At 40.6% G+C, this 12471-nt stretch overlaps 1 long non-coding RNA gene across 3 annotated transcripts in view; it reads right to left on the bottom strand.

The window, feature by feature from the left end:
* LOC141731108 (uncharacterized) overlaps positions 1 to 12471 on the bottom strand; it is a 103810-nt gene that overhangs the window by 40918 nt on the left and 50421 nt on the right. For all 3 annotated transcript variants that reach the window (XR_012583030.1, XR_012583031.1, XR_012583029.1), the window contains one exon: positions 7644 to 7797. This is a non-coding gene — a long non-coding RNA (uncharacterized LOC141731108). The remainder of the gene's footprint in view (positions 1 to 7643; positions 7798 to 12471) is intronic.

Raw genomic sequence — 12471 nt, 5'->3', positions numbered from 1 at the left:
GTGAACATTTCTAGTTCATTTTGTTCAACAATGGAACAGAAATACTTGTTAATCACTGCAGCTAATCCACTTTATAACTGGCATAGTCATAATTGATAAGAAATCAATTCCTTGTGCCAGCTGCATAATTTCATTCACAATTTTACTTAATCTTTCAAGCAATCTCAAAAGCCCTCAGGCCCTTCCCAGATGCAGAAGAGAGAAAACCTCCGTTCCTCTGTTTGGAGAACACCCTCAGCTGCCAGTTCAATTTAACACCATGGATTTCTGGATTGTACATCCTTGGTTTTTGGGCTGCCATCACAAAACAGGTGCTTTTACTCATAGAACAGAATTATCTCTTGCAATGCAGAACATCTGACTTGCACATCAGATTGCAGAGTAATTTTAGAATTTTCTATTAATAATTCTTTACAAACCTTTGTTTCAGATAATCCTGTATACAAGGTGGTTATAGCCAGTGGTATTTACAGGCTTTTTATCTACTCAATGAGCTATTTAGTTCTACCTAAAGCTGGATTTTCCTTTCATGAATAGTTAATGTTACACCTATCAGCTCATAGGTTTGATCTTTATCTTTTTCGTACAGATCTTGGCATCTCCTGAGGCATTTAACTACAGGGGAAGAATCTGTTTCCTTATGAAAAATATAAATTGCTTACTTGATTTTTGATTTCAGAGCTATTAATGTGCTAAGAAAGAACCCTTTCAATTGAAAGTAAAGGTTTTAGGCTTCTTCAAGGATAAAATCTAAACCCCCAGCATGACATGACTGTAATCCTGTCCAACAACACACACAAACCACAAGTTTCCAGCTCTCTGTTGACAGAGAACAGCCATTCACAGTGCTAAAGAAGCAGTTTCCCCATTAGGTGCCCTAACAAAGTTTTCAAACTATTCAAACACAGAGGCATAAATCAAGAAAACAAAGCTTTTGCAAGATGTTACATGTAAGTTATACTAAAAAGTTAAAGAAAACCATCTGGGCATAAAATGTAAATACAGCCAGCATAAAAAAAATCAGAGGAAAATAAAACCAACCATGCATTTCAAATGCCCCAAAGACAGAGGTTTCATTCTGTAAGACCACTGAAGTTTAACTCCAATCATCCAGCTTGGACAAAACAGTCATTTTTCAAAATACCAATGAGCCAGGGCAATAAAGCTTATGCAAGATGCAGCTTCTTTCAACTTTTTGGCTGATTTAAGATATGGTTCTTCAAGGTGGGGAATTATCAGCATCTCTTCAGTGGCACCTATGAATCAAAGATATGGTGGCCTCCTAAATCATCATGGAAAATATCTATCAGGATTAAACCAACCTAAAAGGTTTGGTTCAGTTTCCTGTATTGCCAAATCTTCAGTTTCTGAAGGGTAAATAAAGTACCCTGGACTTTATAGACCCAAGAGATCCTGAGTAACCCCAGGAGAAAGAAAGAGAAGAAAGTCTGAATACAGTCCCAGAACCAGGGCTCTGCAGTGTTGGAAGGAGATTAGAAAAGACCTCAACATCCTCTGTCCCTGTACAGCAGCTGTCTTTCAAAGGAGTCTACAATAAACCAAGAAAAAAGTCTTCCAAAAATCAAAACCTAGAACATACTGGTATAAAATGCCCAAACTCTGGATTTTTCATGCTGACTTAGTTCAGATCACTTACATAAGTAACATACTTGAGATTTGATTACATAGCTAGATTTTTTTGTTTATTTATTTACTTTTAAACAGGATGCTTGCTTGGGTTTAAGTTAGTTTGGCGAAGGGGAAGTAGGAAGATTTTGAAAACAAACAAATTACTTACAAACAGACAAGCTAAAAAAATAAACCTGTAGTGCCAAAGCTCTCCCTGCCTCTCGAGGCTGGTACCTTTGGATTCCCAGCACATTCCTGAGCTCATGGAGCGTCTGGGAGGGACCAGCAGCCTGGAACCCTTGGCAGAGCCCAGCTCACAGAAGATGAGACTCAGTTTATCACTGATTTCAGAGATAATTATCAAGATAGGGATTCCTGGCTTAATTTCCTGATTCGAGAAGGGAGTACGTGATCCCAATCATAAACCATCCTGTGAGCAGCAAATGGTGTCTTAACAGCATTTATAGCTGAGGTTTAAAATACTCATGGAGTTTGTATAAAACAGATGTGAATTTTCAAACTAAACTAACAAACTGCTTTCCTAAGAGGAAAGAAGTTGAAGCAGCAGAGGGAAGCTCTGTGTCTTCCTGTGCTTCTGAGGAATCACAAAGGGAGTGATGGTTCTCTGACAGTTAATGGATGGAGTTTCGGTTTTCCTGCTGATCTGTTTTTATTCTCTTCTTCCCAATAGTTTTTTCATAGTCTGCCTTTCACACTTCTGGGAAATTCTATCTATACATGCTTTCTTGATAGGGCTCATCTGTTTATTTAAAAAATACATGTTTTTTTTCTCCCCTGCAGATATGATATTTTATTAGTCTTATGTGTTGAAGTTATTGTCCCAGATATTGTATTTACTTGGGCCTTTGGCCTGAAATGTGCATCTGTTCTCAATCCATCCATAGCAGCCCTAATCTCTAAGAGGCTCTGGAATCTCCAATGTGTTGGGTTTTTTCTTCTCTCCTTTCCTAAACCAGCTAATGTGGAATAGCCTGGGGAATTCCCTGGTTTAGACAATCTTTTCTAAACTATCTGACTTTCAGTTTTCCAACTATTTAAACCTGTCTTGACCAGGAACAGTCAGAACAGAGGAAAGTAGCAACCACTTCTTATGCATATGTGTTGGATCAAACAAACACATCTTTCTCTTTTGGCCCTTTAAGTTGATGCCACAAACCAAACATTAAAATAAAATAAAAAATAGAATAGCTCCATGTCATTTTCAGGGAGGCCAAATGCTCATAGAGCATGTTCTTTAGCTGCAAAAAGCCTATACTGAAAAATTTGACATAGAATCATTGCGTGGAGTCACGGTGACTGTCAGGAAGGCAAGAATAACTAAATAAAAAAGCGAATAAAGTTTTTCACTGAAAACTGGTAAATAAGCCTGAATTTTAATAGAAAACCTCAGGCTCAGAGCACAATTTTCTTCACAGAAATAAAACATGCTCCTTTAATTACAGCTTAACATGTTCCTGCCAAGGCACTGCTGTGAAACACAGGCTGGAAGCACAATGGAGGCCCCAGCGCCTGGTGTGGCATTGCCTTGAGTGGTGATGGACTGGAAAGATGCAGCTCTTCCAAACAGTGTGAACTGTGACCCAGCCTGCTCATGAGTGCCAGTCTCAGAAATCACAGGAGCTGTTTGTCTGAAAGAAAATCTCTCCAGAACACCAGGCAAACAACTTTTGGGTTTTGGCAAAACAGACACAAGTCCCAGTGGCCCAGTGCCACAGTGCCAGAACTCTGCAGAGTGAGAGTAGAAATGCATTAATTAACTCAGCATTCAACCCCTCCCCTCAACCCCATGAAAATTGGCCTCTGTAGTAAATAATCATGGAGGATTTACCACATATGAGAAGAGCACAGAGTTTAAACAGTGTCATGCCCTTTATCCCACTGCGAACTGCAGTATCTGGACATGTGGCACAGCTGCTGTCCTTGTGTACTCTCACAGTTTGGTAACAGGAACCACAATCTCAATACCCCTGAGAACTGTAAATTTGTTACTTTATTTGTGTTGCTGCCTCATAACTTCTCCTTGATCTTGCTTTCTCTACTTATTTTACTGGCAGTAAAACTCAGTAGATTAATAATGCTATTAATACTTTAATTTCTCTGCCAGATCTTCTTGGGTGGCCAGTTTCCAGCTGTGTAACAATCTTTGCTTGCTCACATCTCCTTGTTCTCATTTCCACTGTTTTTACCTTTCTTTGTTGTATTCTGCAAATTTTAAGGCCTCAGTGCATTTTCAGAACTCAAGATAGAAACTATTTGAAAGGAGTGATTACAATTCATTAATAACTCATGCATCTTTTCTCAGAGTAACTAAAAGCAAATCAAGGTACCTGAATAACACTCTAGCTGGTCAGGCATCTATGAGATTTAGTGGAAAAGCTGATAATCATTATTTAATTCATATTTATGCTTATTTAAGTGGAACCTATAATAATCCTCATTGCTTTTTGCAGCTGCCCTGCAGTCAGTGATTTTCTGCCTGTCACTATTATGGCAATGATGGACATGTAAGATCCTTGCCTGCAGATTCTGACTGATCCCAAGGTGAATACAAGTCCTGTGTTCTCTTCAGCTCTCTGTCATTATAGAGTCACTACCAGTCTGACTTTAACTCATACACACATTAAGTTAAACTTTGCTGGCAAATTTACAAATATCAAAAGCAGAAACTCTGACTCCTACTCCTCTATTCCTTGACTGAGAAAAGATAAAACAGTAAAATGAAAAATGTCAAAACAATAATAAATTACCCCAGAGCTAGGGATAATAAATTACATTATGGCCTTTCTAATGTGTGAAATGCTGTTACTCAAAACTGGAAAGGCATGGAAACAATTGGACTTCAGAGTGAGAGAAGTATGATCCCAGCTCTTTTGTTCCAGTTCAAACACCACACAGGACCCTTGCTAACAGCTGTGGTGCATTGTGCCTCCTTAGGTCAGCAAGGTATATCCAGGCTGCAGAGAACAGCTTGAAGCATCATTGTTTCTTTGGAAGTGAGAGTCAATAAAAATACTGACAAAGGAATGCAGCCAGCCTCTTGGAGTTGTACAGATTCCAGTTCTCCTTTACCCCCTCCCTCATCAAGTCCTTCAAAGAATGAAACAGCTTTTTGAACTTGCCTTTTTTTTTCCTAATTTGCCTCAATATTCTTTTCGATGCTTGCCACAATGTATTTTCTAAAATACATGAAAAGTAATACTTTAATAAGAAGTGATCCCAGACTGTCTATTTTCTCCAAGCCTCTAACAACACAACCATGTTGTTAGAGGCCTGACAATGTTTGCAGCTGAAGAATTTTAGACAGGGAAACAACAGCGTACTTGGGAAGCTCAAATGACAGGCAACCACTCTAAACAACCTGGTGCCTGCTTAGCTCTTTGCTTTAAAGAAGCACTCAGAGGCAAAAAAGAGAAGCAAACCCCCAGCTATGCTGCTGGAGGGATAAACTTTACCCTTGGCCAGAGATTAACATCTCATTTTCTTCCTTTACCATGTTTCTTTATTTCTTTTCTCTACATCCCCTACTAATATCCTGTTGTATCTTTTTGTTTATTCCTCTTCCTGTTCGTTTCTGCTTTCTTTATAATAAAAAAGATACTTCTGTGAAATGTGAGTTAATTGACTTTCTCTTTTCCCCATGCTTTGTCTATTGTTTTTCCTCATTATCTTTCCCATTTCCCCACGAAACACTGCTACCTGCCCTGTCCTATTTTGGCTGATACCCTGGTGTTCCCCCCTAGGAGCTCAGGGAGTGCACTCTTTTGGCAGCCACTCTTTCCTTATAATCTGATTTACTTGCTTTGCCAGCCCTGATAAAGGAGGTTGAAATGCAGTTGTGGAAATATGAGAAAGCTCCATCAGCTGCATTCAGAACTTCCATGCAGGTTGTATGGACAGTTACTGTCCCTCTACCTCTCTTCCTACCCTGCTGCTTCAGCCACACAGAAGGTAAATCATGTACTTAGATGTACCAAATGTAAGAAATCCTGCCATGCCTGAAGCTCTGCACTGCTGTTATTCCCAGGCTTGTGTTCTTAAGCTGAATGTGAGGTCAAGACCCTCCACAATAAGCACAACCATGTCAATGAGAACAGATAAATAGATTCAGAATTCCCATGTTACGTTAGGTTTATGTTCATCTCGTAACTCCCTGTGTTTACTTTGCAGCCCTCTGCCTCTTCTGGAAAGGACTGTTCCTTTTGAACCATCAAGGAAGATGCTGTCAACTCTTGTTCTTCCAACAAACCAGACTAAACAAGACATTGCCACAGAGATGAATTTCATACGTGGGGCTGCTTTGGGTATCTGTGCCATCTGGTATTTACCAAGAGCACCTCGAGCTGACAACAGCTGGGTACCTGGATCTGCCTGCAATTTCCCCTTTGCTGCTCTGCAATCACACCTCAGTGGAAGTTTGGAGTGCTCAAAGCCAGCTGTGCACCCTGAGCGCTGCAGGAAGGGCTGGGACACTGCACAGGCACCTCAATGCACGAGCTTCCTTTGCCTCCCTTGGTGAAACCCAGCCCAGCGCAGCCCCCACCAGCTGCACACCAGGTCTGCAGGTGTGACCCAGCCCCACTCAGCCCTGAGCCCCCAGGCAGCGTCTCCAGGACTGCAGGGATGCGACTGCTCAGCCTCTGCACCAAACTGGAGTGACTAACCCCAGAGGGCTGGCGGCACTCACAGCACTGACGCCAACTTGGCCTTGTCTCTGTGTTCATTTGTGCGATTTCATCCCAACAAATCTGGAGAATTATAATATCATGCCACTGCAAAATGTAATTTATTCACAAAAATAGGTTCAGCAACTAAAGGTTCAGGTTCAATCAAAGCTTATCAACAAAGCAAGCTGCTCTCAGAGGGCTAGGTGTGAGCAGCACTTGCAGTTTGTCATGTCACACTGTTTAAATAATGCAAGTTCATTTTTCATTGTATTTTCCCTTTACTAGTTCATACCGGCAGACACTTGTTTATTTCTCTCTGAAAGTCTTTTCTTAGTGAGAGATAAGTTACTTGGGGAGAGGAAAGGTTATATATTCAAACATGGTGTCAAGGTTGTTGCTAAACTGATGAGTCTCAGCTGTGGATTGTTCCAAAAAAGAAATGGTCAAACCTGTATTTGTTTTTAAAATTGGATTTACCAAGAAGTTGCAATAATGAGTCATTAACTTCATTAGTAGCTGGTAACTGCTGCAGAACTTTTCTTTATTATACAAGGCAGCACCAGAAACATTAATCTCTTACAAATGTGGAAGTACAAATTTGAAGAGGACATTTGCTAGAGAATAAAGGTGGTTAGGACCAGCCTGTTTGGTTTTTATATAGGCGAATAAATTATTATCACACAATATTCTGACTGCTGTACAATAACAGTCCGGTCCACCTGGGCACATCATATACAATAAATCAGGTTTTTGCCATCAATGTGCACATTTTTTGCACCACATATTACAATAAACCTCGCTTTATAATAAATCAGTTTTTTGCCATCAATGTGCACATTTTTTGCACCACATATTACATTAAGCTTTGCTCCAGACTGCCCTAATTATGTAACAAGACTGGCTGCTAGAAAACAACTGTCTCACCTATGGATTTGTAAATAGATTTTCCCGTCTATCAAGGCTCCAACACAGGGTATTTTTAATACTTGCAGTCACCTGCAGGTCACATCACAGAGCCACAGCAAGAGAAAAGCCCCAAAAGTGCTTAACCAGGCAAAAAGGAATCAGCAGAACCCAGAGAGGCCAAGCTTTTCTGCAAAATTCATGTTCTTAATTAAAAACCAGCAGATGTTGTAATGAACTAGCAGATGAAGCTCTTCACAGCCAGAAGGGCTATGAACCACAAGATTTGCAGAACAAGCTTTGGGCTTTTATTCCACCCAAGTTGCTGCATCTCTGCTCAAAGGGAGCTGGAAAAGTGCCCCAGTAACCCCGCACTGCTGTTCCAGGAGCTCCCAGGGCACAACAGTGGCAGGGGCCAGCACTCACCTCCAGCAGCTCAGGGCTCCCCTCCCTGCAGGCTCTGCTCCAGGCAGGACAGTGCATTCAGGGCTTGTGGTCCTTTGGCTTTCCAGAAAATGCAAAAAAAGCCTCTTCCAAGGCATCCAGGCAGGCTCCAGGAAAAGGAGCTCCCAAGGAGGAGCTGCCAGAGAAGCACATGGATTTTACTTTTTGTGTAATAACCTGAGGATCAGCCATAGCTCTGGGGACATCCCCAGTCTCAAGCCCCCTTCCTCCAGCTTATCTTTACACCTCCCTCTCCTCCCAGGAGTGCAGACTCCCCCCGCCACTCACACTACAAATGATTGACCACAAGTTTCCTATCAGTCTGCTGAGGAAGGAAAACCAGGCCAGACCCAAACCCTTACACATGCACACCACTCCCCCCTCTCCACAGCACCCTCCAGACTGGCTTCTGCCCAAAATGATTTGTTTTGGTGCTTGAGTTTTCTTCCCTGCCATTGCACCTCCAGAAATAAGCTGTTCCTCCCAAGTCCTTGCTCATTTTTAAATGTGTGAAGTTCTTTTGGCAAGACAACCTCCTCAGTTTTTCACCTCCAGCTTCTTGTTTGCTGGCAGCTCCCTGTCCATTCTTTACAAACACTGGAAGTGCTCAGATTGATCCATTTTGATATGGAATTCTCTTTGTTCAGTAACATGCCCAAACATGAACAAATGTGAAGGAAAAGAACTGTTTCACTTAATAATTATAGAAAATTCTCTTCCTGTTAAATCCTGTTATTTTCACAAGGACAGAGATTGTTTGGATCAAGGAAGGGAGGTCAGGTTCAGATCCTGGGGAGAGTGGTGTGTAGTGATAATAACACTTAGGATTTCTGCAGCATTCCTTATCCAGAGATCTGAGCCCTGTCTCCAGTACATTACAACAGCAGGATATGTTATCTTATGCAAACTCCTTCCTAAATTTCACAATAGCTGTAACAAGCAGGAATCATTAAATTAGTGTGGCTGAAAAACAGCCACAGAGCTCCCTCTTTACTTTGCTTTTATTTAAATAAAGTGAAGCAGTCAGAGCTGAGGCATTAGTCCTTTTCATTGTTTACCAAGTATCTACATTACTCTTAATGGGATATAAATACTAAAAGTAATAAAAAGGGGGAAAACAAAAAGGAGTATCCAAATTCTCCTCCTTTAAGCAAGTTACCCAGTTGCAACCCCTACAAATGCTCAGTTGCCCTTTTACTACATCTGGTTCAAAGGCCACTAAAAATGGGATTCTTTGCACTGACATCAAAGGGATTTGAAAGGGACTGTCTGAAACACGAGGGGAGACAAGATTAACTTCAGCTTTCTGCTTATAGAACTCCAGCAAAAAGTAACAAATAATAATCAGAAGATAAGGTTTTCTTGAGAACCTACTGATTTCAGCACATTTTTCCAACATCAGCTACCACTATGAAGTTGCTTGCTTTGTGAGAGTGGTGCAGAGTGTGCTACTAAACACAGTTTGCAGCTTAATATGACCTTTTATTTTCAAAAACACTAAAGAACACGGTGACTAAGAAGGAAGCAAGAGGGTGGGAAAAAAATATGAATAGTTTATAAAGCACTGGATTGGTTGTCTTTATTTAGTGCCATATCTGTATTGATCAGGCTTTCCTCCTGGCCTGCTGTGAAGCTGTAAGAACAGGCATCAGTGCCAAAAAATCCTGCACTGCTGCTGAAACCTTACCCTACCTTTTAACTACAGGCTTTATTACTCGTGTAAATACATCCTAGGAACTCAGCTTTTAAAGTGGTTTCTCTCAGTAACCAACTTTATTTAAACACATCTGGAACTTCTTTGTAACTCACAACTGCTTTGTGTAGTCACCTGTATGATGAAGGTTAAATGCTGTGGAATTACTGCTGGGGGCTCTGATTGCCCCACAATCACAGGAGTGGATGTATAAAGCAGGGATACAAGGGGCAGAGGAGTCCTAAACAAACCCAAGATTATGTTCCTAATTGAAATGGCAGCGCAGGGTTTTCGCATAAAAAATCTGGAATCTGAGCTTACTTGCCTTAACATCATCTGTTTCAGCTGCTCCACATTCCAGGACTCCTTCAGCCTTGACCTCATCCCTGAGATTATTCTCCCTTCAGTCAATTAGAAGTTCTCAAATATACAATATTTATACCCAGCAACGAGGCAGATCTGCTGATTGTCTTTCTTCAGCTGCCTGGGTGGCCCCAAGAATGAGGAAGTGTCCCAGGGCTGGGGAATTCCCATTGTGTGAGCCGGGCTCAGCTCTGCCAGGGCTGCACAAGGGCACAGGGGATGCGCTGGAGTTGGGAAGGTTGAAGGTACAAAGAGAAGGATTAATTCTACACATTTTGAACATGGCTCTCAAGGTTTATGCAAAGCACCCATTCACCCTAATGATCTTGAAACTGGAAAAGAAAAAGGATTCTATGGACTTAAAACAACTTTAAAAGAAAAGCTGAAAAATATTATGAATTAAGTCTCTTGGCTTCCAATCTCTGCCTCCAAGGCTACTACTGTTTTTACTGTTTGGTTTTTTTTGTTTACTAAATGAAAACATAATCATTAAATAGATTTACAAAACTATTTTGTATCATATGTGAATATCACTGACAATGGTGTCCAGATATCTTTTATTTCTTATCCCAAATCATAACAGACCCTGGATTTTAAAAAATTATTTGTTGCTATTTCCTTAATTGTGTTTCTTATTTTGAGAGTGCTGTGTGTATGAAACAAAAAGTTCTCAAGTCATTAGGCAATATATGACCCAAACAACTTGATAATCAATGTGAATCAATAAATGAGAATCAGGCCTACAGTACCAGAAGTATTCATTCCTTTGATGAGAGTATCTTTCTTCCTGTAGAGTCTATGTCTTATCTTCTTCTAAAACCTACATTAGGTCATTTGGCCAAACCCTTGCCCTTAATTTTTGAACCCTGGTAGCTGATTTAAGAATATATTTTATTACTCCTTTTGTTTGCACAGCAGTGGGTGCTGATATAGTCTCCCCTGGCTCTTCAGAGATTAAACAGCACACGGAAGAAAAGGTAGAGCAATGCAGAAGATGCCTTCAAAATTTCATGAAGAAAACACAAAAATAATTTTTAGGAAAATATTGTTAAATCAGTTCACACACAACAAATTTTTTTTTATATATATATGATACAGTTATATATTTCTCATTTCTATGATAAATTTGCATAATTACAATAAAAATTAGTAACAGTTGCAATAAGGAAAATGAAATTAATGAATCAGAATTTAGACTGATGTAATTGTTACTTATAATACCTGCAACACGTAACCAGTACTTCCTACTCCCTCAATGTTCTGTTAAACAGTAACTGCACAATAAATCTTCTTTTTCTTTTCCCGATAAGTTAAAACACAATCATAAGCATTTGCCAAAATCAATCCTGTATCCAACAGCACGAGAGTACAATATCTAGAACTTCCTGATCTGACACAATTATTTTTTTCTAGATATGTAAGAAATGGCAATAACTTCAAACCAATTCCTTTTTTCAAACATGTTTTGTCACAATATTTTTCAAAACAGAGCACCCATAGAACCGTGAGGCTGAACTGTAACTGTGCTGATGCTTGGGGAGCTTGGCTTGAACACACTCAGACCCTCCCCTAAGCCAGCAAAACAAAGGGTACAAACATTCAGGTCACTGCAGTTCCTCATCCCTCAAGGTGAGCAAGCACTTCTTTCCCAGCTATCAACTTCAATATTCTGTTAAATTCAGTAATTTACAGGGGTTCTGTAGTAGTTCACAGGTTTAGTAGTTTACAGGTTCTCCCCCCATATTAATTATGAGAACATCTTGTCATTTGCACAAATAGTGTGAAATAAAAGCGATTTGAATTTCCACAGAGAGCTGTGGGCTTGCTTGATGCTATTGCCCTGCCTGGTGAGCACCGTGCTTTTGTGAGCAGCTGGGAACATGGTCCACTCCAAAACTCTCAATCTTCAGGCCCTGACAAAGGCAAGGCTTGACAAGCTGACAAAACGTGACATCTTAATGAGGTTTCTTTGCAAGTGTTACTGGACAGTCCACACCAGAAGCTGGAGTCGGGGGCAGGGCTGGAGAAGAATGTGAGGCTGTAGAGAACAGTGTTCCTCACTTAGACAATTCCTGGGTGATCCTCCAACCAGCTTCTTACAGATTTTAGTGCACATGTTAAATTGGCATGATACATAAAAGAAATTTTGGCTACAGCTCTGTTGGTACTGAAACATTCTTAAATGAAACATTTTGATTTAAAATACTCACAATTAAGTTTGCAACCTGTCTCCATGTGCTCTCTATAACATGTGTTTCCCAAAACAGGATATACTGCACATACCACTACAAGAAAAGATATAGCCAATTACCTTAAACCCTTACCTATTATCACTTAATAGCTGATATTATGATAGAAAATGGGGCCACAAGCTGGAGTGTTCTTCTAGTCCCAGCTATCAGGTATTTCACACAATATGAAATTTGTCTGAAGTGTTGCACTCTAGGTGGGTTTGCCTGCAAAGAGGTGCTCATAAGTAAGTAGGGAAAAGAAAGTATGAATAAACTGGTGACAATTTTACCCACAGAAATCAGTGGCAGAGCCTTGTGGAGGAAAAAAAAATAAATAAACGCTCCAAACAACTCTCAAATCTGCAGCCCAGCTTTAACTGAAAAAGCTGCGTTTTTATTACACAAGCGATTCCTCCTGGAATCAGACCCGGAGCAAGGGGATCAGGTAAGTGACGCGAGCCGCAGGCAGAGCGGCGCTGCGGGCCGTGCCTCCCCCGGGAGGATGCGCTGCCCAGCCCGCCGT

Source organism: Zonotrichia albicollis, chromosome 17, assembly GCF_047830755.1.
Source record: "Zonotrichia albicollis isolate bZonAlb1 chromosome 17, bZonAlb1.hap1, whole genome shotgun sequence".
Lineage (NCBI taxonomy): Eukaryota > Metazoa > Chordata > Aves > Passeriformes > Passerellidae > Zonotrichia > Zonotrichia albicollis.
This window is presented reverse-complemented; position numbering and strand designations above follow the sequence as displayed.